The sequence below is a fragment of the Echinops telfairi genome, unplaced genomic scaffold (assembly GCF_000313985.2).
Source record: "Echinops telfairi isolate 266 unplaced genomic scaffold, ASM31398v2 ScPeMD7_2291;HRSCAF=2852, whole genome shotgun sequence".
In the NCBI taxonomy this organism is placed as follows: domain Eukaryota; kingdom Metazoa; phylum Chordata; class Mammalia; order Afrosoricida; family Tenrecidae; genus Echinops; species Echinops telfairi.
In genome coordinates, this window is record NW_022106189.1 from 9,056,550 (window position 1) to 9,083,106 (window position 26,557).

Here is a 26,557-nt window from a genome sequence, read left to right on the forward strand (position 1 = left end):
CCAGAGTAAAGAGAATTGTGGGATGTTTTACTCAGACTACATATAGCAAACTTTGGAGGATTATCTCTGCTATATTGTGGGGCCCAAATATTTAGTGACTAGAATATTTCTGGATCAATTAGTGTCATGCCCCTTTCCTCACAGCAAGTGTTCATAACGTTGAATGAGTGAAGCTTTGACTATAATTGTCTTATCTCATGAAAGGCATGTTACAAATAATTAAGATGAAAATTTATTTTCTTAAAAATCATTTTATTAGGGGCTCATACAACTCATCACAATCCATACACACATCAATTGTGTAAAGCGCATCTGTACATTCATGGCCTCATCATGCTCAAAACATTTCCTCTCCACTTAAACCCCATGCATTAGGTCCTCATTTTTCCCCTGCCTCCTCGGTCCCCCCTCCCTCATGATCCCTTGATAGTTTATAAATTGTTATTAAAATTTATTTTACATCAGTTAATATATTTTATTTTCTGGCATTTTATCACTTTGTACTCAGATTTTTTTTTGCCCTCAGATTTAATGGTAAACTCATTTTTTTTGCCTTTTCGTACCCTATGAAATAAACTCTACTTAAGATAAAACCAAGGCACATACGGATGATTCAATTATGTTTTGAATGTGCTCTAGCCAAAAAAAAAAAGTTATGATAGAATATTATATGATGATATACGGGGATCTTGTCCACATAAATTTGCTACAAAATTTACTTCTTATGTATCAGTTAGTTACTAATCTTCAGTGGTACTTCTTAGAAAATGAAAGTAAGTATCTGAAACAGAAACTTTTAGATAGTTTTTACAAAGTATCAAATTGTTCCAAGTCTGAGTTGTTACACAATCAGCCAAGAACATAAAATTATAAAAGAGACACAAAACTGTTTGCACCATGTACTGTAAGTGCAATGTTTGGGGCAGAAAATCAGTAGTTTCAAGCTAATACTAAAACAGAAAGTAATTTAATATCATTGGCAGAACTGAACTGAATTAATATAAAATGATTTGGTACAGAGCCCTATTTTTCTATTACTTCAAGAGGAATTTTGCATTACCTTATATAACTGTAAATTTTCCACTACTCTTTTTAATGTTCTAGCTGCATCATTCTGTAACTCAAATCTATTAAAAACTGTATAACATTCTACCAAAGATGGCCTATAAAAGAAATGGAAATTTATTTTGAATAGAGTATTCCATTCCCCAAAGCTTTAGAGGTAAGTAAAAACGTCTCCGACTTTATTTCATGCTACTGATATTTAGATGCTTCTGTTTAGCTTTTATTGTTCACTTGATTAAGTAAACCATAACTCTTTGAAAAAATTATTACAGTGACAGAAAACAACAAGCACCGGGGCTGGGCGAAATTAAAACAGACGTGGAAGGAATATGATTGGGGGGGGCTGAAAATAATCATTAGCTTGCATTAGGCATGCTTTCTAAGTGGTAGGGGGTGCCAAACCCAAGTTTAAAAGAGGCTAGTTCTCCTTCGGAAAACTGTCAAGTTATTAATCCGCTTTATTTTTTTCTCTTCTCATCGAAAAAGGATGGACGTAAAAGAAATCTTTTAACTAAATAGCAACAACAATAATAATGAAACAGTTACCAGGAGACCTTAACTAAACACTGGTGTATCAATTGGTGGCCTTCCATAATGGTAATGGAGATACTGTAATAGGTCACCCTTTCCTGTCTTAGGAAAAGCTGGGCTTGGGGGTGAGGGGTGGGGAGGATAGGTCAGTAGGGTCCAAGGTCCAGTATTGGAAAGAAGCCAGGAAAAAAAAAAGGGGTGATAAAGACTTAAGATTTAACAAGGGTCCAGGGAGCGGAAGCGGTCCTTTCCGCACTTCAAACATCTTGGGGGAGGGGTGGGGAGGTCAGAGAAGCAGGAACGTGAATTCCAAACAAAGTCACCAGGCCGCCAGGCCGGGTGGGGTTTCTAGGCCGTCAGTGGAGGGCGGGGAAGACCCGGGAGATCTCCCCGCCCCGCGTCGACCTCTTTAGCCAAAATTTCAAGTTCCCTCCTCGGCGCTCCATTCGGTTCCCTCTCCCCGCAGGGACTAGATTGGTCAATCGCCTGGCCTAGCCTAGCAGCCCCGTTGCCGAAGTCTCGTAGAGCCTGTAGGCAGGGACCACGTTTTCTAGGAGCCTCGCATCCCCCCACCCCCCCGCCATGATGACAATGGACCTACTCATTCTTCGAAGGTATTGAGGACTGGTCTAAGAAAACTTTGTTGAGAAACCTTATTCCATTCATCCTCCAGCCCTGCTCTTGCCTCTCTAGGCTTGTTTTTATCCCCCAAACTCATCAACATTTGAAAGGAACACAGGTTTGAGTTCACTGAGGATGCTAAACCTGCCATTTTGACATGAATTCTGCAGGGAAGGGTTAGAGAGGTGAAAACACTGATATCAAAAGGGGATGGACCTACATGGAGGATTTGATTACAAACAGCAGCTTAATATTGTTTAAATATATATGTTTGTTTTAATAAAAGTTTCTGATTTTTAGCAATACTTTTTTACTTACTCTCCATTATGTATGTTGTATGGATGTATGTGGTCTGAAATTAAATATTTAATATATATCTACCTGTTTGGCATACTATAAGTATTCAGTATATTTTAACTCGTTTCTAAGCAGGATGCATTCATTTTAAAATCCTGACTCAAATTCTTCAGGTCTTCCTAACTCTAGGAAACTGTCCATTCATCCTAGAGCCATGCCTCTTATAAGCAAAGGTATAGTGGAACACAGAAGTTTAGCTAATAAAGCATGTCTAAGCATTTGGAATCTGTCACTTGACCTGCTGTGACTTACAAGCTATATTTCTATTAAAAAGAGCAAGCTTTCCAAAATTAGTTTTGGGAAACAGTTGCAATGTGCTCAGCTTCACCCAGTCATCTTGATTTGTAGAGCAAAGGCAGTTTACTTCTTCAATTAGCACTCCTGCTGGTGGCCCAGGGAATGGTTTTCAGAATTCAGAAGCATGAATTCCAATGAGAATCGCTCTTGTAGGTATGTGTGTTCTGTGGCAAAGAGAGGTTCCTAGTCATCTGTCTATGAGCAGGGACTTTGGCACATAGAATTCCACTTATGTTACCCACACTATAGTTCATTTGGATATCTTTATTTTTTCTGAATGACCCATGCATCCTAATATATTTTGTTGAAGAAAATAGTTAGATGTATCCAAAGGAGCAGTCATTTCCAAGGTTGTCATGTAAGAGGGAAAATCACCTAGGTATGCCCGTGTGTATGTGTGCATGTGTTCATCCATATCTCACTTTGTACGCACAAAGTGTAATGGATGGAGAGAGGAGAGAATAGTTCATCAATAACTTTTTAATCCCAAATATTATGACCCAGGGCCTTTTTCTTAGGTACTGATCTGGAATTTTGATATTTTTCTAGTTTGATTTAGAGTTATTTGCAAACCTGTCTTCCAAAATGATGAGATCTCTTCAGGACTAGAAAGGTTATTCTTATTTTAATTACCTATATTCTAGGTGCTCCTTTCTGCAGCCTCAATATCTAACATAGAAGGTGCTCAGGAAGGTTTGCAGACAAAATTGCTTTGCTCATCCAATTGAGAAGTGAGGTCCTTAGTGAGTTTGGCCTTAACCTCAACCTTATCTCCACTGTTTGACTAAGTGAAGGATCTATACCTATTTGATGTATGTTTAGAATTAATATGAATAAGAAGTTTGGAGGATGACTCTCCAACAGCTTTCATCTGATTTTTTTCTGTATACATTGTTTGACACAAAGTAAGTGAGCATAGAAGTGGGTTGGATGATTAATTTTGTGATGACTAAGTAAAGTGGTGGGATGGAAACTGAGCTCTCAGAGATCTGAATGGTTCTCTGCCTAGTGATGAGTTTTTGTTTATTTAATTTAAAAGAACCCTATCTCACTGTTTCCTGCCAAACTTTGATATGTAATTAAATGTGAGACCACTGGGCCATGCAGTCTATGAGGAACTACCTTCAAAAAGTTCATTTAAAAATTCCATTATCTTTTAATTTTATTTTTCTCCATGAATTTTTTAATGCCTCCACATATTTCAAAAAGCAGTGTTATTGAGCTTAATATAGGTTTTGTTTTTTTGACCCTTAAGCCCAGTGAAGTAAATTCCCAATCTGTGACAGCTGTGGATTAACATTCCATAAAGGATTTGACATAAGATTTCTCCTGGATCAATGGACAGCTCTATGACTCTAGGAATTTCCAAGAGGATCCCAGACTTCCAAAGCCAGGAGGAGCAGACGACATTTTTCTTTCTTTGACTAGTTTGTCTCTAACTAGGAGAGCAGATACATTGCAATCATTGGGTTGATACAATGATCCAAAAGAGAAACTTTCCTTCTTTGGGTCCTTCATTAAGCCCAAATTCTGAGAGTGAAGGCAGAGCTGAATTGGTTCCTGCATTCTATTATGATAGAGAAAATCTGCGTCTAAATAGAGATCCTATGCCCTCATTCACTTGGGACAGAAGAATGAGAAAGAGGTCTTGCTGACTCAACACAATATAGGTGTGACATTAAAATTGGGGAACTTTTGACTTTTCAAATTGATCTAAAGAATGGCTCTAATCTATGTGCCTACAGGTGAGTGTGGATCATAGTTTTCCTCTGGATATCCTGATAATATTATCATAATCATACCCTCTGTCTGTCATTCTTAGAAGGGAACTTTTCTTTGAAGATTTCCCCCCTAAGAGTTTCCTGCTATATAATTCACATATCACACAATTCAATAGTTCAATCCCATCAAGAAGCGTTGTACCATTATCACCACAATCTGCTTGAGGGCATTTGCTTCCTTCTTGTACTCATTGTTGTTAGCTCCCATTTCCCCCCAGCCTCCCCTGTCATACTCCCCAGGACCCATTAATCCAGTTACTGTCTCCACAGATTTACCTATCATGGATCTCCCATACAGAAAAACATTAAAAAATGAACAAACAAAAAACTAACAATAATAACAAAGCAAAAAAAGGTAAAAACTTCAATTGAAAAGAAAGCGGAAAATATTAAAAACGATAACAAACTTAAGTGGATCATAAGGGAGATCAAATGATAGGGTGTTAAATTTTAACTTAAGTGCATCTGCAACAATCCACTTTCCAATGGATTCTGCATGATAGCAAGACTATTCACATTCCTGGTCCAAGATCAAAGTTGAATCACCAGGGACTTAATCCACATCATTTTCACTGGGGAACCACCCACCCCCCCACACACACACAAAAACAAAACTGAAGCAACTTTAAAATGGGCTATTCACATCCCTCAACTCTATTAAGAAGAGATTCATTGGAAGCATAATCTATCTTTGCATCCTGCAAATGGATTTTGGGCTTCCCCTGACATCCATAGCCTTCTGAAAATTGGGTGTTCACAATTTAAGCTCTGATATCATTCCCTCCTTTAGATTTAGATTATATTATTTACAATCCATGGATCACAGGCTAGTGTGTTACTTCTATGTGGACTTAATTAATGTCTCAATTAGATGGCTGCTTGTTTGAAAACAAACCTTTAAGATCCCTGACATGATTCTTTCTGATAGCTGGCACACTCTGGTTTCTTCACCACACTTTGTTATAGCACGTATATCTTCAGTGATCTCTTCATGGGGCGAGCACCAAGCAGGGCCATATCATAAGAACTATTTGTTTTTAGATTGGCACTAGAAGTACGTGCAAGCCCAAATTGCATTCATGTATCTATGCCTCTGGTTCACCTTACAGACATCATTGTCAGTTTATGTTAGAGAACATTATCCATCATTCCCCTGGGGTTTCGCTTCCCCTAGAAGGCAACTTTGAGTATGCGAATCGATCAAGAAGCATTAAGCAAAAGCAGTTGTGACAATGATGCCGTAGAAAGGCTCTGTTTGGCAAATGAGAGACCAGTGTTTGCTTCTTTGTTTGGAGTGGGGAGCTGCTAACGTTCCTTCCAGCTCTATTCTTTTATGAGTCTAAGCAGGAGACATGTCCTTCTCCAGCCCTCTCCTCCTATGCAATAGGCAGTGCAACAGGAAAGATGGTTTGTTTCCCTCATCAGGTTGTGTGGCAATGGCTTCAATTACTGTGTGCTCTCTTGGGAAACATAATCTCGTCCTTTATCATCGTGAATGATCCAGATTATAGTTGTTTCAGATATTAGGTTTCTCTTTGTTTTCCTCTCCTCTCTGAAACTTTTAGGACGTTTTTAAGCACAGCATTAATGGCAGCCTAATCGTAGAAACATGAGAGGGAAAAAAAGTTGATGGACCGCGAATTACATTTTCTGTGCAATTAACCTCTGTAGTAGGATACTTACTTACAAATTTGCCAATGGGGGAAACTAGCTTTCTCAACAAAAAATTACACAATTATAGACTGAAGCAGGACTGGTTCTCACAAGATCATCTAGTATAGGCCCAGGTTTTAGGCAGACAAGATATATCCCCACATCACAGGAAAGGAATTGATATTAGATTATGAAACAAGAGAAATTGTCTCTTATTAGAGTGCCTCAGTAAATAAAATTTATCTTGAAATACAAAGTTAATGAATATGAAGTAGTAAGGTAGGCTACTGGGCAGACAATGGTATGTTTCCTGTTTTTGCTATGTACATAATGCCCAGCCAAACTCTTCAAGAGATCTGAAAATTATAGTGTTACCTTGCCATAAAATCAATCTCCTTTCATTCAACAAAATCTTTGCATGAATTTTATGTGTCAAGTGTTTTGCTGATGCATAAAACAGCAACAGTAACAACACATAGGGTCTCTCATCTGGCACAATTAAGAAATTTTTTTAATCGTTTTATTAGAGGCTTATACAACTCTTATCACAATCCATACATACATCAATTGTGTAAAGCACATTTGTACATTCATTGCTCTCATCATTCTCAAAACATTTGCTCTCCACTTAAGCCCCTAGCATCAGGTCCTCATTTTTATCCCCTCCCTCCCCACTCCCCACTCCCTCACGAACCCTTGATAATTTATAAATTATTATTTTGCCATAGTAAGATAGATTTTAAGTAAACAAGCAAGTATATCACCATTATGCGTATGGAAAGTGACATGTTGTTGCAATTGCTGTTGTTGTTGTTGTTAGGTGCCCTCAAGTCGGTTCCAAGTCGTAACCACCCTGTTTACAACACAACCTGGTTTTGCGCATCCTCACAGTTGTTCTTACATGAGCCCATTGTTTCAGCCACTATGTCAATCCATCCTGGAGGGCTTTCTTCTTTTTTGCTGCTCCACTGTCTGACGTCCTTCTCCAAGGACTGGTCTCTCCTGACAACATGTCCAAAGTCCTCGAAATGAAGACTCACCATTCTTGCCCCTATGGAGCATTTTGGCAGTACTTCTTCCAAGACAGATTTGTTTATTCTTTTGGCAGTCTATGGTAATTTCAATGTTCATCTCCAGCATCATAATTCAATAGCATTGATTCTTCTTCGATCTTCCTTATTTAATGTTGTCCAACTTTCACTTGCATATGATGCAGTGTAGAATACCATGGCTTAGGTCAGGCTTACCTAGTCTTCAAAGAAACTTCCTTGCTTTTCAGCACTTGAGAGAGATCTTATGCAGCAGATTTGCCCACTGCAATTCATCTTTAGATCTCTTGACTGCTGATTCCCGGAGAAATGATTATGGATCCAAGCAAGACCAAATCCTTGACTGCTTCAATCATTTCTCCATTATGAAGATGTCATCTATTGGTCCACTTGTGAGGATTTTGGTCTTCTTTAAATTGAGCTAAAAGCCATGCTGAAGGTTGCAATCCTTGAGCTTCGTCAGCGAATGCGGTCACTTCCTTCTTACTTTCAGCAAGCGAGGGTGTCAGCTGCACGTTACAGAGTGGGAAGCCTGCCTCCAACCCGATGCCATAGTCTTCTTCATGTAATCCCGCTTTTCTAACTATTTGCTTAGCACACAGATGAATAAGTATGGTGAGAGTATACAACCTATCTTTCCTGATTTTAAAACATGCAGTATTCCCTTGTTTTGTTTGCACAACTGCCTGGTAAGTGATATTGAAGAAGTCAATCAAACTGTAAACCTAGTATATAATAATTGGTTAACTATTGCTATTGAAGAGTTACAAATGGCTTCTCTGAGGAAGAGATGTTTAAGCTAAAGTCTGAGTGATGAACAGGATCAGTAAGACAGTGAATGATAGAATGACCCAGACAGGGTGGGAAAGCAAAAGAAAGACCCACCTGAGACCAAGTTATGAAAACCCCATCGTCAGAACCAAGTACTCTCAGGAAGTGAGTCTCAGGCCTGGGAGTTCAGGGCTATGCTCTAAGGAAGCCGTTCTCAACCTGTGGGTCGGGATCCCTTTGGGGGTCGAACGACCCTTTCACAGGGGTTGCCTAAGACCATTGGAAAACATATATTTCCAGTGATGTTAAGAACCAAGACACCGCTCCTCTATCCATCTCCAGGCTGGTCCACCTACATGCAGATACGCCCACATATGAGTACCTGGTGTGAAGACTGTTACCCAAGCTACACCGTGCTTCAAGACAAAAAAATTTCATTGATTTTTCATTAGAAATAAATATTTCACAGTATGTAATTACATATTGTTTTTGTGATTAATCACTATGCTTTAATTATGTTCAATTTATAGCAATGAAAATACATCCCGCATATCAGATATTTACATTATAATCCATAACGGCAGCAAAATTACAGTTATGAAGTAGCAATTGTGTTAGTCTAGGTAAACTACAGACACAAATCCACATAAACTCATATATGCATAAGAGAGTTTTATATATAGGGTAAGTGTACGTTCAGATTTAGGGTAAGGGTACATTGCAATCAAGTCCATTCCAAGCCCATAAATCCAACTTAGTCCATATGTCCAATACCAATCTACAAAGTTCTCCTGAAACTCACAAAACACACACAATGATGCTGAATGCAGGAGGATCACAGACCAGTGGGTAGAAAGTCTTTGAATCCAGTGGCGGTGTAAGCATCTCAGTGCTGGCAGGGGTCTCCACACGGCTGCTCCAGCACCTAGGGCTGCATCAGGGTAAGTCCATGTGGCTTTTCCTCAGGAACGTCTCACAGGAAGTGAGCCTTGCCAGCTGAATCAGAGAGCTGGGTAAGACAGCTGCACCCTGGTCCAACCATCAGAGAGCAAGAGACCCGAGAACCAGAAAGGAGAGGTCCACTGAGCCATTTATCTCTCTGCCCTTCAATTAATCCCACATGTGTTTATCAGCCAGGTTGCCACAATAAACCTTAACTATCTCAGCAACAAAAATAATTTTATGGTTGGGGGTCACCACAACATGAGGAATTGTATTAAAGGGTCGCGGCATTAGAAGGTTGAGAGCCACTGCTCTAAGAGGACACCAAAGTCAATTGGCATAACCTCGTCTGCAAAGATGATATTCAACATCTTAGTTGATGAGTACCAGATGGAATCGGAAAAGCTCATGAGTGGACATCTAAGGTTAAACTATTGGTCTTTTATGAAGGAAAGAATAGTGACAATAACCGAAATACATGGGAATGGTTAGTTCAGTGGGCTAATAATGAATAATATGAACACCAGTCTACATGATCCAAGACTAGAAAAACTAGATGGTGTTTGGTTACCACTATCAACTGCTCTGGAAAAGATTGTATTAGAAGCCCTGGATCCAATAGGAGAAACATGTAAAACAGAACTAAAAGATCATAAAAGAAGCCCGGTTTACCAGCTAGATAGAAATTTGTGGAAAATCTGAGACTATGACTCTTATTTATCCTTCAGGACTGAAAATGAGCTCACCCCCAGCACTAAATTTCCAGCCAAACATGAGGCAGGTTATAAGGAAATGGTAACACCAGGGAGGAACACATTCCTTAAAACGATCAACCATTTAAGATCAAAAGAGTAGCATTCACTCAAAGATGGAATTCAGAAGGATTAGGAAAGGAGAAATGGAACAAGGAATGCAAAGGCAGTAAGTAGGATAAGTGATGCTACTTTGTCAGAATTAATATCCATGGTATGAAACTAAATGTATATGAGTGGTTGAATTAAAAGCTGATCTGTGAACCTCCACCCAATTCACAATAAAAGAATTAGAATTAGAAGAAGAAGGATCCAGAGATGGCAAAGATCTTAGTCATGTAAGAAAGAGGCCAGTGTGGCTAGGGTGTAGTGATTGATGGAGACAGAAGCCATCAAGAACAATTGATCTGAACAGTCAAAACCTTGTCACTCGATCCATCCTCTGATAGAGCTCCGCTGCTACACTTTGGGCATGATCTGGTTCTCAATATTTTCTCTCTGTGTGTGTGTTTTTCATATTGGGGTTTATCTATGATGTATTTTGTCATTGTGGGTAGCCCTCTTGAACTTTTGTTATACATATTTTTAGGGGGGGTTTTGGTATATGAAACCCAGGATTGATGAACCTATAGAGACAAGTAGAATAAGGATTCCTGGGGGTACACTGGGGGATTTGTATAAAGGGAAGCCAATATCAAGGAATTCAAGAAGGAAAAAAATGGTTTTTTTTGGTTTGGTGCAATGTCTACCTTTTAAACTGTTGAATCTTTTTTTTCCTTTTTCTTTTTAATCATTTTATTAGGGGCTCATACAACTCTTATCGCAATCCATACATGCATCAATTGTGTCCAGCACATTCATACATATGTTGCCATCATCATTCGTAAAACTTCTGCTTTCTACTTAAGCCCTTGGTATTAGCTCCTCTTTTGAAAAAAATGTTTTGAAACTAATTGCAGTAGCAATTGTACAATATTTCATGATGTGATTGAACTATATAATGGTATGGTATTTTTAAGAGCTCCCAATAAAGTAGTTTTGGAAAATGAATAAATAAATAAAATTTAAAAATTAATCATTAAAAAACACACACAAAGTTGATGAGAGTTCTCAGATCCAATCAAGAAGACCCTTGCAGACTTTGGCAAGAATACGGACTTAGGAAAACAGCCATGAGAAGTCTTACAAAGCAGTAGAGTTCAAGGGAATATTTCAATATTCTGTCATTTGTGCTGCTCAGCATGACAGCCACTAGCTCCATGTGACGACTGAACACTTGACCTTTGACGAGCTTGACCTAGAGTCACATATTTAATTGTATTTAATTTTTAACTTAACTTAATGTGTTTAATATAGTCACACATGGCCAATGACTACTGATGGAATCGGAAAAGCTCATGAGTGAACATCTAAGGTTAAACTATTGGTCTTTTATGAAGGAAAGAATAATGACAATAACCAAAATACATGGGAATGGTTTTTACAGTGGGCTAATAATGAATAATATGAACACCAGTCTATATGATCCAAGACTAGAAAAACTAGATGTTCTTGCTACTCTTTCGGATAAATATGATCTGCTTTATTTTCTGAAGATGTCCCTCTGACTCTAGTTTGGAGCGTTCACAGGAGGAGCTAGGGTGGAAATGGAATGGCCAATTCAGACACTGGCATTGGAATGGAGGCAGTGGATATGAGGAAACATAGATGTGTCTGTATTATATTTTCAGGTAGGAATTGGTTATGAAAGAATGAGGTATATGGGCTAAATGGGAAGAGATAATTCAAGGATGATGCCGTGGGTTCTGGATTGTAAAAGTGGTAAATGAGGTACTATGTCAGAGAAAAGAAGGAGAATAGGTCTGCTGGTTGAGATTGAGCAAGGAAATATGTGACTTTTGATATTTACATGCCATGATGCTGATTGAATGCATATGCGCAGATGCCAACAGAATCTGCTCCTGGAGCCTGGAGCTCACAATGCATTTTATACTCTCTGTGGGCCTCAAGTAGGAGCCCTGGTGGTGTAGGGGTTACGAGTTGGGCGGCAGTCTTCAAGATCAGCAGTGTGAAACCGCCAGCCACTCTTCTGGAAAGAGATGGAGCTTTCTACTCCTGGAAAAAAGTATGGTCCCTGATGTTATGAATTTGGGGCAAAAAAAAATTTGTTGTCTCAGAAACTCACATGGGGCAATTCTACTCTGTCCTATAGGGTCATGATGTGCCATTTTTGGTTTGTGGGCCTCAAAGGTTAAGTACTAAGAGAAATCTAATCATTACATTAGTTGAATATGAGAGTATTTTAGACAATGGAATCAAGTCTGGAGAGAGCTCATTCCTTCCCATTAACAATGCTCTTTGTGCCCAGAATCCTCTATTTTGAAGCAATTCGTAGAATACTAGGGAAGCAGGTCATCCTCCTGCATTTGCTCAAGCATAGCATTTATTTAATAAGCATTTTGGACAGGTACAATCCAGTTTTTCCAAAATTGTAAACCAAATACTAATCGTAGCTTGAAAGAAGATTTTAGACGAGCCATTTAGAGATGATTTTAGATAAAAGCATTAGCTAACATGAAGACATATTCTGAGAAAGTGATTCCATTTTTCAATTTCTTCCACTTTTCTGATGCCAGAAAAAGAAAGTTTCAATTTGTTGTAAACATGCCTTTAACATCCATCTCTTGCTAATGTCTATTTCAAGCAAAGAGAAAGTAAAGCTTATGTCCAAGTCCTTGGCAGGCTATCGTATCTGTTGTTGTCAGGTGGTATTGAGTGTGCTCTGAGTTATAGTTACCCTGTGTCTAACAGAGCAAAACGTGGCCAGGTTGTCTTCTTCAGGGTTCTCTAGAGGAGCAAAACCAATGAAATACACACATGCATGCATGCATTCATACATACACACATACATATACTTCAAAGAGATTATGAAGCAATCAGTCATATAATTGTGGGAGATGGTAAGGTTCAAGTTCCTGTATCAGACAACAGGCTGAAGACCTCAGCTGCCTCACCTGGCTGCACAAGGGCTGACAAACCTAGAACTTCAAATGTTCAGGTAACACAACAAGCTGGAGGCCTTACTTTCTAAGAACCAGAGGTCTAACAAGAAGATTACAGGGGCGAGAGAAAGAGGACTTTGGCAGAATATCCTTTTACATTATCCATTTACAATATCCATCTAGAGGCAGGCCGACCATCCTCCAAGGAGACCCCTCTTTCAAATGATTGACTGACCAAATCAGATAATCAAATGGAAGATGAGTGCATAGTATCTGCCCAACCACTGATTTTCATAACCTAGCCAAGTTGATACATAACATTAATAATCACATTGGTCCTGCACCATCTTCATAAGAGTAGGCATGTTTGAACCTATTGTTGCAATCACTCTGTCAATCTATCCCATTGAGGATTTTTCTTTCTTTCCTTTAAAAAAATCATTTGATTCGGGGGCTCTTATAACATGAGGATTTTTCCTTTTTTCACTCACCCTTTATTTTACTAAGTATGATGTCTTCTCTAGCTATTGGTCGATCTTATCTAGCTGGTTAATAAAGTTATTTTGTTTTCATTCGTTCATGTTAGTTACATTTTATTTTATACTAAAGATATTTATTAATTTTGAAACAACCTCAAATTTACAGAAAACTTTAATAATTTACAGAATATTTTCCTGAATCATTTTAGAGTAAGTGTCAACATGATGTCCACCACCTCTGAATACAGAATTCCCACAAACAAGAACATGACCTTTCAAACCCACACTATAAGCATTGAAAGTAGGAAATTAAGATTGTTGTGTAATTAACCTTTAAGTGTCACCAAATTTACCAAAAATGTCTTTGATAGTGAGGTAATCCAATACTAGTTTATTGATTGGATTTAGTTCTCATCTCTTTATAATCTTCTTCAATCTGGGACTATTCTAAATATTTCCTCACCTTTCACAAAATTGAGACTTTAAAAATTATTGTGTGGACTGTTCCTCATTTTAAGTTTGCCTGACATTTCTTTATGATTATATTCACATTGTGTATCTGTGGCAAAATATCACAGAAGTTGTGTGTTCTTTCCTTGTATCTTGTCTGGTGGTACATAATGTTGATTTGTCCCATTAGTGTTGATGTTAATTCTGATCACTTTATTAAGGTGATATCTGCTTGACTTATTCACTGTACAAAAGGCTATCATTTTATCCTTTGTACTTAATAAACATTTTGTAGTAAGATATTTTATGACTATAAATATTCTGTTCCTTACCAAATTTTAAGAATTACCCAAGCATTGATTTTTTTTAATGAATTAGCATTCAGATGACTGCCAAACAGTGAATTTATCATTTTATAATTTCTTAAGCATATATTAGTTGAGTTACTGAAAGAGTGGCTGAATGCTTGGCCACTAGCCCTCTAATAAGTGGTTTTACCCCACCAGCCACTCCATGGGAGAAAGATTTGATGGCAATGGATCTTCTGCTAAGAGAAAAGGCTATTCTTTCTACTTCTCCATTTATTCATTTATTTATGTTGCATAGACTTTCAGATTTATATTTTATTCAATTGATTAAAATTATTTATTTTGATGTTCAAATTGTCCTAAATTTGACCAGTGAAACCTTTTCTAATCTCTTCTCTGCCTTTTGACATGTCACCATAATTTTATGAAGACTTCCTTCTCTCATGGCACAGCATTTTCTAGGCTTTTCAGCCTTAGGCCTGGAATTAGCCATTTCTCCAAGGAATCCTGGTTACTTTTGGTGCAGACTGATGTTTTAGAAATCAAGATCTAGATGCTAAGTCTGTTCACTCTTATTGGAGTGTCACTCTTCCCAGGCCCTGTCCATGGGAGCACACTCACACTCACACACACATAGAAAAGTATGAGTTTTGTTCTTTGATGCCTGATCCCTGATCCCTTTGCACCTCGTGATCACACAGGCTGGTGTGCTTCTTCCATGTGGGCTTTGCTGCTTCTCAACTAGATGGACACTTGTTTACATTCAAGCTTTTAAGGCCCCAGATGCTATATCTTTTGATAGCCGGGCACCATCAGCTTTCTTCACCACATTTGCTTATGCACCCACTTTGGCTTCAGTGATTGTGTCGGGAAGGTGAGCATCACGGAATGACAGTTTAATAGAACAAAGTGTTCTTGCATTGAAGGAGTACTTGAGTGGTGGCCTAATGTCCGTCTGTGACCTTAATACTAAGCCTATAAATATATGCACGTAGATCTATTTCCCCATCATCATATATAAATTTATTTACATATGGACATGCCTTTATTTAGACCTTTATAAATGTCCTTTGCCTCCCAGTTATTTCCTCTATTTCCTTTTACTTTTCTCTTGTCCCACTATCATGCTCAGCCTTCATTTAGTGGGGACTCAAAGCCCATCTGTAGACAGCTGGACATCCCTTACAGAAGGGTCACAGGGAGGAGACAAGCCAGTCAGGGTGCAGTGTAGCACTGATGAAACATACAACTTTCATCTAGTTCTTTAATGCTTGCTCTACCCCGCCCCCCACTATCATGATCCCAATTCTACCTTACAAATCTAGACCAGAGGATGTACACTGGTAAAGATAGGAACTGGAAACACACAGATGAATCCTTCAGGACCAGTGGTGAGAGTGGCGATACCAGGAGGGTGGAGGGAAGGTGAGGTAGAAAGGGGGAACCGATTACAAGGATCTATAACCCACTCCCTGGAGGACAGACAACAGAAAAGTGGGTGACTGTGTAAGATATGACAAAGTAATAAAAATTTATAAATTATCAAGGGTTCATGAAGGAGAGGGGACGGGGAGGGAGGGAAAAAGGTGAGGAGCTGATACCAAGGGCTCAAGTAGAAAGCAAATGTTTTGAGAATGATGGCAACAAGTGTACAAATGTGCTTGACACAATGGATGGATGTATGGATTGTGATAAGAGTTGTACGAGCCCCCAATAAAATGATTTAAAAAAAGAAAAGTATGAGTATCTGTATTTATTTTTAATCTGCATATCTTTCTATCTCTCTATCATGAGTTTATACCACTTTCATCTCAACCCAACAAGTTTGGTTGTAATTCTCCCATTTCCAGATCTTCTTCTGGCACAAGAAGCCTAGCTCCTCTGTAGCATTAGCTTATTGCAACAATTACCTTTTTTGTAGCAAGATCATACATACACGCATTTCTTTCCATATTTGGGCTCCAAGACCTTGCATTGGGTCATCTCTTCCCCAGTCCAATTGCATTTGCTCTCGTCACTGGATCAGCCTTGACATTACGTATCAGCTGCTCCTGCCATCAACATACACAGTTGCCCTCCTCACGTCTCTTGGACCAATCCCCTGATCTGGCTGCTGCTGTTCAACCCATGGATGCACTCATTATCCAGATAGAATTCAAACACTCCACATTGGCCACACAGTTGCCCTCTTCATCCCACTTTTACTCAAATAGCCCTTGCTATTTCTGTCCCACCCCATCCCCTGCCAGCCCCACCACAATGCATGGGCACATTCCTTGTTTCTCAGGCATCCACACCCTTTGCTTGGGCATCACTACCAATGCTCACTCCCACATTTGGGCTCTGGAGTGTCTCCCATGGTGCCAAGATGACTTTCTCCCCATTGTGTGCTCTGGCACCTCATGTGAGGCTGCTGTTCAACCAACACAAACATCGCCTTTGCTTTGTTCAGGTCCTTGGAATTTCTGGAAGAAAGGAAGGAAGGAAGGAGAAATAGAGGGACAGAAGAAGGAATCTAGAGTTACTTTCTGTTCCAAAATATTGATTTTTCATGTATAGGATATACAGAATGAAATTTCTTTTAAAAATATATATATTTCTGTTAAACATTGAGGCTGAATAAAGGACAACCTTAAAAATCACAACTAGTATTCTAATAGCTGAAGTTTGGAAACACTGGAGTGGATGTGCCCAGAAATAGCCTCTTTCCATTTATTTCAACTTTCTAGCCCAAGTGCTACTCTCCTATGCATATGAAGCTTCCATAATTTAGCCTACAAAGTCCACTTGCGTGCGTTAGTGCCTTTTGTCTCTAAAACAAAAGGTGCACACAGCAGAGGCCCCTGCCCTGTCAGCTGTGATTTATGAGCTTTTGTGCGTAGGAGCAGCAGATGCAGGCTTGGCTGATTCAGCACCCAGAGGGCGACCTGTCCTGGGATCACGGTCTTCAGAGTCACTGTCCGGATCCAGGGTCCTAGAGGGCCCCACTTCTCATTCCTTGTCTGGCATCTGTTCCTTCAGTGTGTCCCCCCTTCATTTCTGCTCTGGGTCTGGAGAGCATGCCCTGCAGCCAGTCTACATAGTCAGCTCTTGGTTTCCTTACACACTTTTGAGGCTTATCTGGGCTGCTTACTGATTATGCATGCACCTTTTGATGCCCCCGTCCCTTATACTTTCCCTTATGCTGAAAGAGTGAGTCATAGAAGGGAAGGAAAATGGGAACATCAAATTCAAGTCTCAATTCCCTGCTTGGAGTGTTCAAGCCTGAGCAGGTGAGAGATAGAAGGGGTTAGGGGGAGGGGAGAAAGTGGGAAGAAGGGAAGGAAGAGGGGGAGAATGAACTTGAGCTTGAGCAAGTCATTAAACATTCCCAAGTTTATTTACCTTGAGTAATCCCTTAGACTTCTAGACTGTCCTGAATCAAATGCCCTTTATCCTATGAACACTATAATCTGCACTTGGGAAATAATCCTTTGTGTGGTTTTACTGAAGGGCAGTTTCTGTACCTACTGCCTATCATGGAAATGGAGGGATTCAAATTCTTTTCACCTTCTTACGCCCCGAACACCCACCCCAGCATCCTTGCCAGGGAACAGATGAGGGACATAAGCTCAGCCCCTTAGATGCTCCCCTTCTATGGCCCTGCGAACTGGTAGAACCTGGAAGGGTGATCTGAAGGTCAGCTTCTTGGCCATGGTGACAGAGAGCACTGACAAGACAGACTCTACTTGCATGACCTTGGTTCCTGCTACCCCAAGTCTAGTCCTCTGGCCTCCAAGTGATTCAAAGAATCCTCCATGCTCTTTTACTACATTTCCTTTTTCCCAAGAGAACTAGAGGTTGTTTCTGGGTTTCATTTTATTTTGCAACCAAGAGGCGACAGGCACGTAAGACAAAAATAATCATCTCTACCTAAGAAGAAATTTTGTGAAGAATCCCTGGTGGCAAGGTGGCTCAAGTTCTAGTCTACACATTTTTGTGGTGAATAACTAAGAAAGCATGCCAACATGCCTAGCTTGGTGCCTGTAATATGAAAAGTAAGGTTACAGAAACCTTGATCTATGTCAGTTCTTTTACTCCTGAAACCCACACAATGACCGTATAAAAATGTATTGTCATAACTGTCTCTATTTTACCAAAAGGAATTGAGACAAGGGGAAATTAGGCAACTTGCCTAGGCCATGGTGTTGTAGGATGCAGAATTGACTTTGTTTCTCAACCTATGAAATATTAGAACTCCTTATCAATGCTCCACTATCCTTATTTCTATGATGTCCTGCCCAATTCTACTTTGAGAGCCATTGATTGAATTTGAAAATATAATTAAAAGCAGGACTACGAATCTAAGACACAGCCCTCTGAGTGAGGTCCTCTAATGCATATGCTGAGCTGCAGTGTCCATTCCTCATTCTCCTGTCTTAATGTATCCTAGCACTAGCCTGTGAACTGGGGAAATATTTAGTCAAGGAAGGGAAGTCAGTTGTTGCCTTGGACCATCTTCCCTGTCTGATGCAGGAGGTCAAGTACTGGGGTTGACTTTTACCCTACAGGCAAAAATAAACCTCAGAAGATGGCAGTACCTCCATGTCTACTTTGTTTTGAGGAATAAAAGCAGGGATGATATGCCATTTAGTACAGGAGTCAAATCAAAAGCACTTCCACTCCCTCTTCCTCAACAAAGCTCTGGGCTATAGAGCTGGCTGCAAATGTTAACAGGGGACAACTTAACTTTATTTGACTGCATTAGCGCCACTGTAATAATCCATAAAATACAGAATGTGCATCAGATACAACTTGATCGTGTAAAAGGATAGTTACCAGCTATATTTTAATCATATTAATTGAAGTTGCAGAGCCGATGGGTTTCCCTTTCAAGTTACATTTTATTGCATTTCATTAGCATCATCTTAATGGCAGCACAATAGCCGAAACTGGATATTAAAACAATTTTCTAATGGTTCAACTACATTTTCTATGCCGTTAACTTGAATGCTGATCTGGTTAGTCAGGATTTCTCTGCTGGCTTAAAAGTGCCTTCTTTTTTTGTGCTCGAAAAAATTTTTGAAGCATCTGGCCAATCTGAGATCCATTTAGAAGAACTTTATCAAGCTAATTGTTTTCCAAGCTTCCAAAGAATCTTGGCCTAGAACTATGACTGGTCTTAGGTCCCAAAACGGGCCTTTCTTATCATCATTCCTACTTTATTTCCTTCCTTCTTTCCATCTTCTCCTTCTTTTTTTCCCCTTTACTCCCTGCCTATTCCAAAGTGTAGCGACATACACGCCTGTTGTTTTTAGGTGCCATTGAGATGGTTCTGACTCATAGCAGCCCTGTGTGCAGCAGAATGAAATGCTGTCCGGTCCTTTGCCATCCTCACAATCATTACTATGTTTGAGTCTACTTTTGAAACCACTGTGCCAATCCACCTAATGGAGGCGTTCCCTTGTTTTCGCTGACCCTTTACTTTACCCATCACACTGTGCTTCTCTAGGCCCTTGTTCTTCCTGGTACCATCAAACCATGTGAGATGAGGTCTTACTGTTCTTCCTTCTAAGCGGCATTCAAGCTATACTTACTCCAAAACAGATTTTTTCCTTCTGGCAGTACATGGTATATTCAATGTTTTTCACCAACACCATAATCCAAATGCTTCAATTCTTCTCTGGGCTTCCAATTTGCTTTCCACCTTTCATGAGCACACGAAGGGATTGAAGCTGTCATAGCTTTGATCAGGTACCCGGTAGTGCTTTTGTCTAGGAAGCGTTAGACTGCTTTCCTCAGTTTTGAGAAAGTCGAGATTATCTGCTCCTGTAAAAATTTACAGACTCAGAATAGAGTCTTATTATGAGATGAAATCCACTTGATGTCAAAGTGTTTATTTTCAAGTTGGTTTTATGTCACGTGCACCATAGGCTTCAGTGGGACGTCTTGGATCTTCAGCACTCCCAAAGGGCATTTGTAGTGAATTTTCCCAGGGCACTATGTCATTTGATTTGACCATTGCATCCATGGGTATGATTGAGCATCCAAGTAAAATAAAATATGTAACTACTTCAATATTTTATTTATCATGATCTTATTTATTGAGCCAATTGGGAGAACTTTAATTTTCATTATGTTGAGTTGGAATTCATACTGAAGGTTGTATACTTTGTCACTGCATACCTCAGTTTGCTAATGAGCCTTTCTCCAATTCTGATGCCATGTTCATTTTCATATAGTCTAACTTCTAGAATTATTTGCTCAGAATACAGATTGAATAAGTATGGTGAAAATACATATCCCCAGTGCATGCCTTTCCTGATTATAAAGCATTCAGTATTCTCTTATTCTGTTTGAATGACTGCTACTTGGCCTATGTTCAGGTTCTGCATGAGCATGGGCAAGTGTTCTGTAATTCCCAACAATGTTATCCACGGTTCTTATGATCCACACTGCCCAATACTGTTTCATAGGCAACAAACACAAGTAAACATCTCTCTGGTATTCTCTACATTTAGTCAAGATTCCCCTAATGTCAGTAATGATCTTCCTCCATTCATATCTTCTGAATCCAGCTTGTTTTCTGGCAGCACCCAATTGATGTACAGCTGTAAATGTTTTTAAGTTATCTTCAGCAAAATTTTACTTGCATGGCATTTTAATGATGTTGACAGGTGTCTTTGAGTCTGCTCTGATACATAGCGATCCTACACACTACAGAACAAAACACTGCATGGTCCTGTGCCATTCTCACAATTGTTCCCATGCCCGAGCCCATCATGGAACCCCTGTGTAAAGCTCTCATTGAGGGCCTTCCTCTTTCTCTCTGGCCTTCCACGTTACTAAACATCATGTCCTTCTCCATGGACTTGTGTTTCCTCATGACATGTCTGAAGTATGAAAGACAAAGTCTCATTATACTTGCCTCCAAGGAGCACTTTGGTTGTACTTCTTCTCAGACAGATCCATTTGTTCTTTCAGTCGCCCGTGGTACTTTCAATGTTCTTCTTCAGCATAATAGTTCAAATTGATGCATAACAGCAACATCCAACTTTCAAGTGCATAGGATGCAATGGAGAATACCATGGCTTGGGTCACACCCACCTTAGTCCTCAAAGTAACATTCTTGCTCTTCAATTCTCTAAAGAAGCCGTGTGCAACAGATTTACCTAATGTTATATATCTTTTGACCTCTTGAGCGCTGCTTCCAAGCATTGATTGTGGATCCAAGCAAGACAAAATCCTTGATAACTTCAACCATTTCTCCATTTACCATGATGTTACCTACTGGTTCAGTTGTAAGGATTTTGGTCTTCTTTACATCGAGTTGTGGTCCATACTGAAGGCTAAAATCCTTGATCTTCATCAGCAAGTACTTCAATTCCTCCTCACTTTCAGCAAGCAAGGTTGTGTCAACTGCGTATCACAGGTTGTTATTCTTTCTGCAATCCTGATGCCACACTCTTCTTTATATAATCTACCTTCTCTGATGATTTGTTCAGCTTACAAATTGAAAACAGTAGACACTAATATTAAGATAATATTGTTGATACTGTTTGATAATTTCCACACTCTGCTAGGTCACTTTTCTTTGGAATGGGAGAAAATGTGGATCTCTTCCAATTAGTTGGTCAGGAAGCTGTCTTCCAAATTCCTTGGCATAGACAATGAGTGAATGAGTGCTTCCAGTGCTTCATCAGTTTGTTAAAATATTTCAATTATGATTCCATCAATTCCAATTCCCGGAACCGTGTTTTTTTGCTACTATCCTCTGCAGCTTGGACTTTTGTCTTCAATATCATCAGTTTTTGATGAAATAGTACCTTTTGGAATGGTCAATGATAGTCAATTCCTTTTGGTACAGTAATTCTGTGAATTTCCTCCATCTTCTTTTGCTGCTTCTTACATCATTAAATATTTTCCAGATGGACTCCTTTAATATTACAATTTAAGACTTGAATATTTTATTCACTTCGTTTAGCTTGAAAAACACTGCACATAGTTTTTCCTTTAGATAGTAAAGTTAAGTCACATGATCTCTGTTGTAATTTCTATGACTAAGGACCTGTTTTTCAATTGTTGGTGTTTCCAGTTTTCCCTCCCTTCCCCCCACAGTTTTTGTTGTTTGCCCCCCCTGGTGCGGGGAGAGTGTGGTTATATGTTGATCATTGAGATCGATTCCCCCTTCCTCCCCTCTTCTCCCTATTTCCCCCCTAATCTTCTAGTATCACTACTCCCCTTCCTGTTCCTGGATTTCACGTGTCATGAGTTCTTGTTTCTTATCTGTACCTGTGCACATGTTCCAGTCTAGCCCACAGTGAAAGACAGTACGGGGTCATGATAGTGGGGGGTGAGGACGTCTCAAGGAACCAGAAGAATATTGGCTGTTTCATCGGTGTTCTACTGAGCCCTGGTTGACTTATTCTTTCCTGTGACCCTTCTGTGAGAGGATGTCCTATTGTCTACAGATGGGTTTTGGGTCTCTGCTCCAATGCCCCTCATTCTCAACAACATGGTTTTTTGGTTGTTTGTTGTTGTTGTTGTTGTTGTTGGTTGTTTGAGGTCTTCTGATGCTTGTTCCCTGGTCCAGGCGACACCTCATGATTTCACAGGCTGATGTGCTTCCTCCATGTGGGTTTATTTGCTTCTCTGCTGGATGGCTGCTTGTTTAACTTCAAGCCTTTAAGACCCCAGATGCTATATCTTTTGATAGCCAGGCATCATCTGCTTGCTTCACCACATTTGTTTATGCACCTAATTTGTCTTCAGTGATCGTGTCACAGAATGCCAGTTTGTTATAACAGAGTGTTGTTGCATTGATGGAGGATATGAACAGAGGCCTGAAGTCTGTCCACTACCTTAGTGTATTGCCATATATATGTGTACCTAGGCCAATGCTTCTATTTTTATGAATTAATGTAATTACATATGTATGCACTTATGCTTATACCTCTATCCATAGCTTTGCTTCCTAGATCGTTATTGTTTCCTTTTACCTTCCTCCTGCCCCACAATCACACTTGGCCTTCTGCCTCTTAGTACTTCCTCTTAGCTAGATTGCTGTTGTTCCAACACCCCCAGGATCTCTACATCCTCCTCATTTCTTTGAATTCTCTAGTTGTTCTCCTGTCTATGGTGCTGTTTGCTCACCGCTCCCTTCTCCCCCCAAGTCCCTCGGGGACTTCCATTATTCTTAATTCCACGAGTAAATGTTTACCCTGCTGGCTCTGGTGTAACTGTTACCCAGTTGTTCTGATATTTTGCCCAGTGCTCACAGCCCTTTGGTTCATTGTTTACTAACTAACTAAGGATTCAACCTCTTAGTGCCTTCATTGCTTTACCTTCTGATGACCAGGACTCATTCCCATCTTATAAATCAGAGAAAAATGGGAAAAACCACATGATCTGGGGAAATCAAAAGTACTAATACTCTGAGTTTGTATATATTTTCCATATTCTTTAAAGTGCTTTCATATAGTTTACCATACTTTCATTCCCGTGCTAACCCCATACAGTAGATGAACCATTGTTGCTATTAGTTGCCATCAAGTTGGCTCTCACTCAGGGCAGCCCCATGTGTGACAGATGGAAGTATTGTCCACTTCTGTACTATCCTCATGATTTTCCGTATGTCTGAGATCACTGTTGTGGCTGTTGTCTAGTGCCTTCCAACCCAGGGAGCTCCTTTTATAGCACCACGTGTATAGGACAATATTTGATTGTGCTCTAATTTTCAGATGTCAGTCACCAGATCTCTCTTAGACTGGCAGTTCACATATCTCTGTGGATGACCCTGCTATTATTGGAAACACTGGAGGTATAACTTCCAACATCATCACAATACTAGAGTCATCATAGCATGACAAACTTATAGACAGACAGAGGAGATGGATCATTGAATTATCCCATTTATCAGATAAGAAAACTGAAACCTATAGAAAATAAGTGAAACACCCACATCATATTCTTAGTTGTTTCTATGTGAGGATGAATAAACTAACAGCATGGAAATTTGGGAGTTCTAGTGAAGAAAGATGCTACATAATCAAAGATATTCTTGTTTAATTAAAAGATATTTTTTATAAAACTTAGTAATATTTTGGGTTTAAGATGTTGTCACTATTATTCTTTTCTCCCCATTTGTCTATTCATTGGAGGATAAAATTCTCTAGATAGGAAAACATAATGGAAACAGTGTTTGAAATTCTCTTATAAAGCTACTCATTACCCATACATTTCCTCAGTTAAACCAAGTAAGAACTCTAAGAATAAGCCTTATAATTTCCATTTTAGTGCTAAGGTTATTGAGGCACTGAGGGAATTTGACCCTTACGTAACTTACCTTTGAATACCTGTGTATATCTCACATTCGATAAAATAATCTTAACACCATTGAGCTAGTGGGTTGCTTTGTGCACAATGTTCCACCCACTCAGAATGGATATCATGTCAGGGCTTATTTCTCCAGGAACCTTCTAATGTCAACCCTAAATATGAATGTCAAACACATCACCCTCTGGGGAGGCTTCAGCCATCTCGAGATCGCATGTTTAAATGACAGAAATAGTAAAATATAGCTCTTGGATTCACAACAGAGTGCCAAAAGGCTTTATCTCGAGGAAAGCCTTGTATCAGGATAATCAAGGAGGTGGAAGAAGAAGGACACTGCATTCCTGGGGTCCCCAGAGGATCCTGCAGGTAGTAGTGGTTGACTATGGTTGAGAGCCTGTCCCAGTTGTCAAGTCCCTGTCCTGTCATTTGTCAAGCAAATAGGTGGTCATAATAGATTATGCTGGCATTTTCAAGAGAACACCCTTGAGGAAAACATATCTGAGATGGAAAATGTCCTACTCCACAATTCAGTGGTTTTGAGAAAAAGGTGTTCAGACAAGGACTGGCGGGTATGTATGCATGTAAAAATTTCCACCCATTAATGACACAGGGGCAGGTGTCCTGTTGAGGTATATGTGCTGGTTACAACACAGGGCTTCCCACAAAGCACATGGTGACTGCACTGTCAGCACCATCCAGGAGCATCTATTGTGCAAGACAGCAGGCTGAGGACCAAAGGTTAAGCCAGAGGTTGTGAATAGGCTTCCTTGAGTGAACTGTGGTGCCCATAATTGTGTTGGTTTGCCTTGCTTAGTGTTTTAAGGAAATATTCAAATAATACATTTAAAAGGAATTGCACTTTAAAAAAATCTAGATTTCAAACTTTTCTGGTAATATAGAAAATATGGGAAATCTGGGCTTGCTTCCACTATGAGAAGTTGGCTGAGTTGAATAGCAGCAGCTGATCCCTTTAGGCAGAACATGATGGATTCTCCAGTGTGTTAATGTTTGTCATTCAGTTATTTAAATGACATGTCTAATCCTTATGGTGTTCAAGTTTGAACTTGTTTTAAATGTGGCATCTCAATCCTCAGATACCCTATATAGCATAGATTCCCAAACTGTTTTGACCTACTGCTCCCTTTCAGAAAAAAAAATTACTCTGTGTCCCACTGACGATTAATTTTTTTTTTTCACTATCGCCTGTAGTCCAGGATAAAGTGTACTTTTCTGCTTCTGCAGCTCCCCTGGATTGTTCCAGTGTCCTGCAGTGGGAGGTATCATCCAATTTGGAAACATTTATTTAGGGTCACTATGAGCAGTGGGTAAAATCTTCATCCCACCACCATCTGTCATATTGTCGGGACTTTCATGTTGCTATGAGTCTATATATTATGTCACTATCATTTCAAATATGGGCAGGATCATCCCTGGTGGACAGATTCAAGAGGAGTTTCCAGATTACCACACGTGAAGAAGGAAGTTCTGTGGACCTAATTTTGAAAATCAGCCAATGAAAACACTATATATTACCACAAAATATTGTCTGAGATAGTGCTGGAAGATGACTCCTGCAGGTTGGAATAGACTGAAAATGCAAGTTGCAACAATGGAGTCAAGCACAACAGGGATTGTGAAAATGGCGCAATGTTAGCTTGTATACTGGACCACTGTGAGCTGGAGCTGACTCCACAACACTAAATAACTTGGTGGAAATTAATAAAAATTCCCAGTCCTTCAAAGGGCACTCCCATCCGGGACTGCCAGTAGTCTCTACCTTCTGAAATTTCTTTTATTCTCTCCTTCAAAGCCAAGCATATAGAAGTCAACTTCTCAGAAATACTTCCTTCCTGGTTTTAGTCAACCAACCCACCCACCAACCAACCAACCAAACAAACAAATACTATTTCATTCCTTTTCTACTTGATCCTGAAAGAGAAGGAATATAGCTTTTACAATAAGTTGTTGTGTGATTGTTAGGTGCTGTTGAGTCATTTCCAATTCATAGTTACCCTATGTACAACTGAATGAAACACCCTATGTACAACTGAATGAAACACCCTATATACAACTGAATGAAACACCCTATGTATGTGCAACTGAATGAAACACCCTATGTGCAACTGAATGAAACACCCTATGTGCAACTGAATGAAACACCCTATGTGCAACTGAATGAAACACC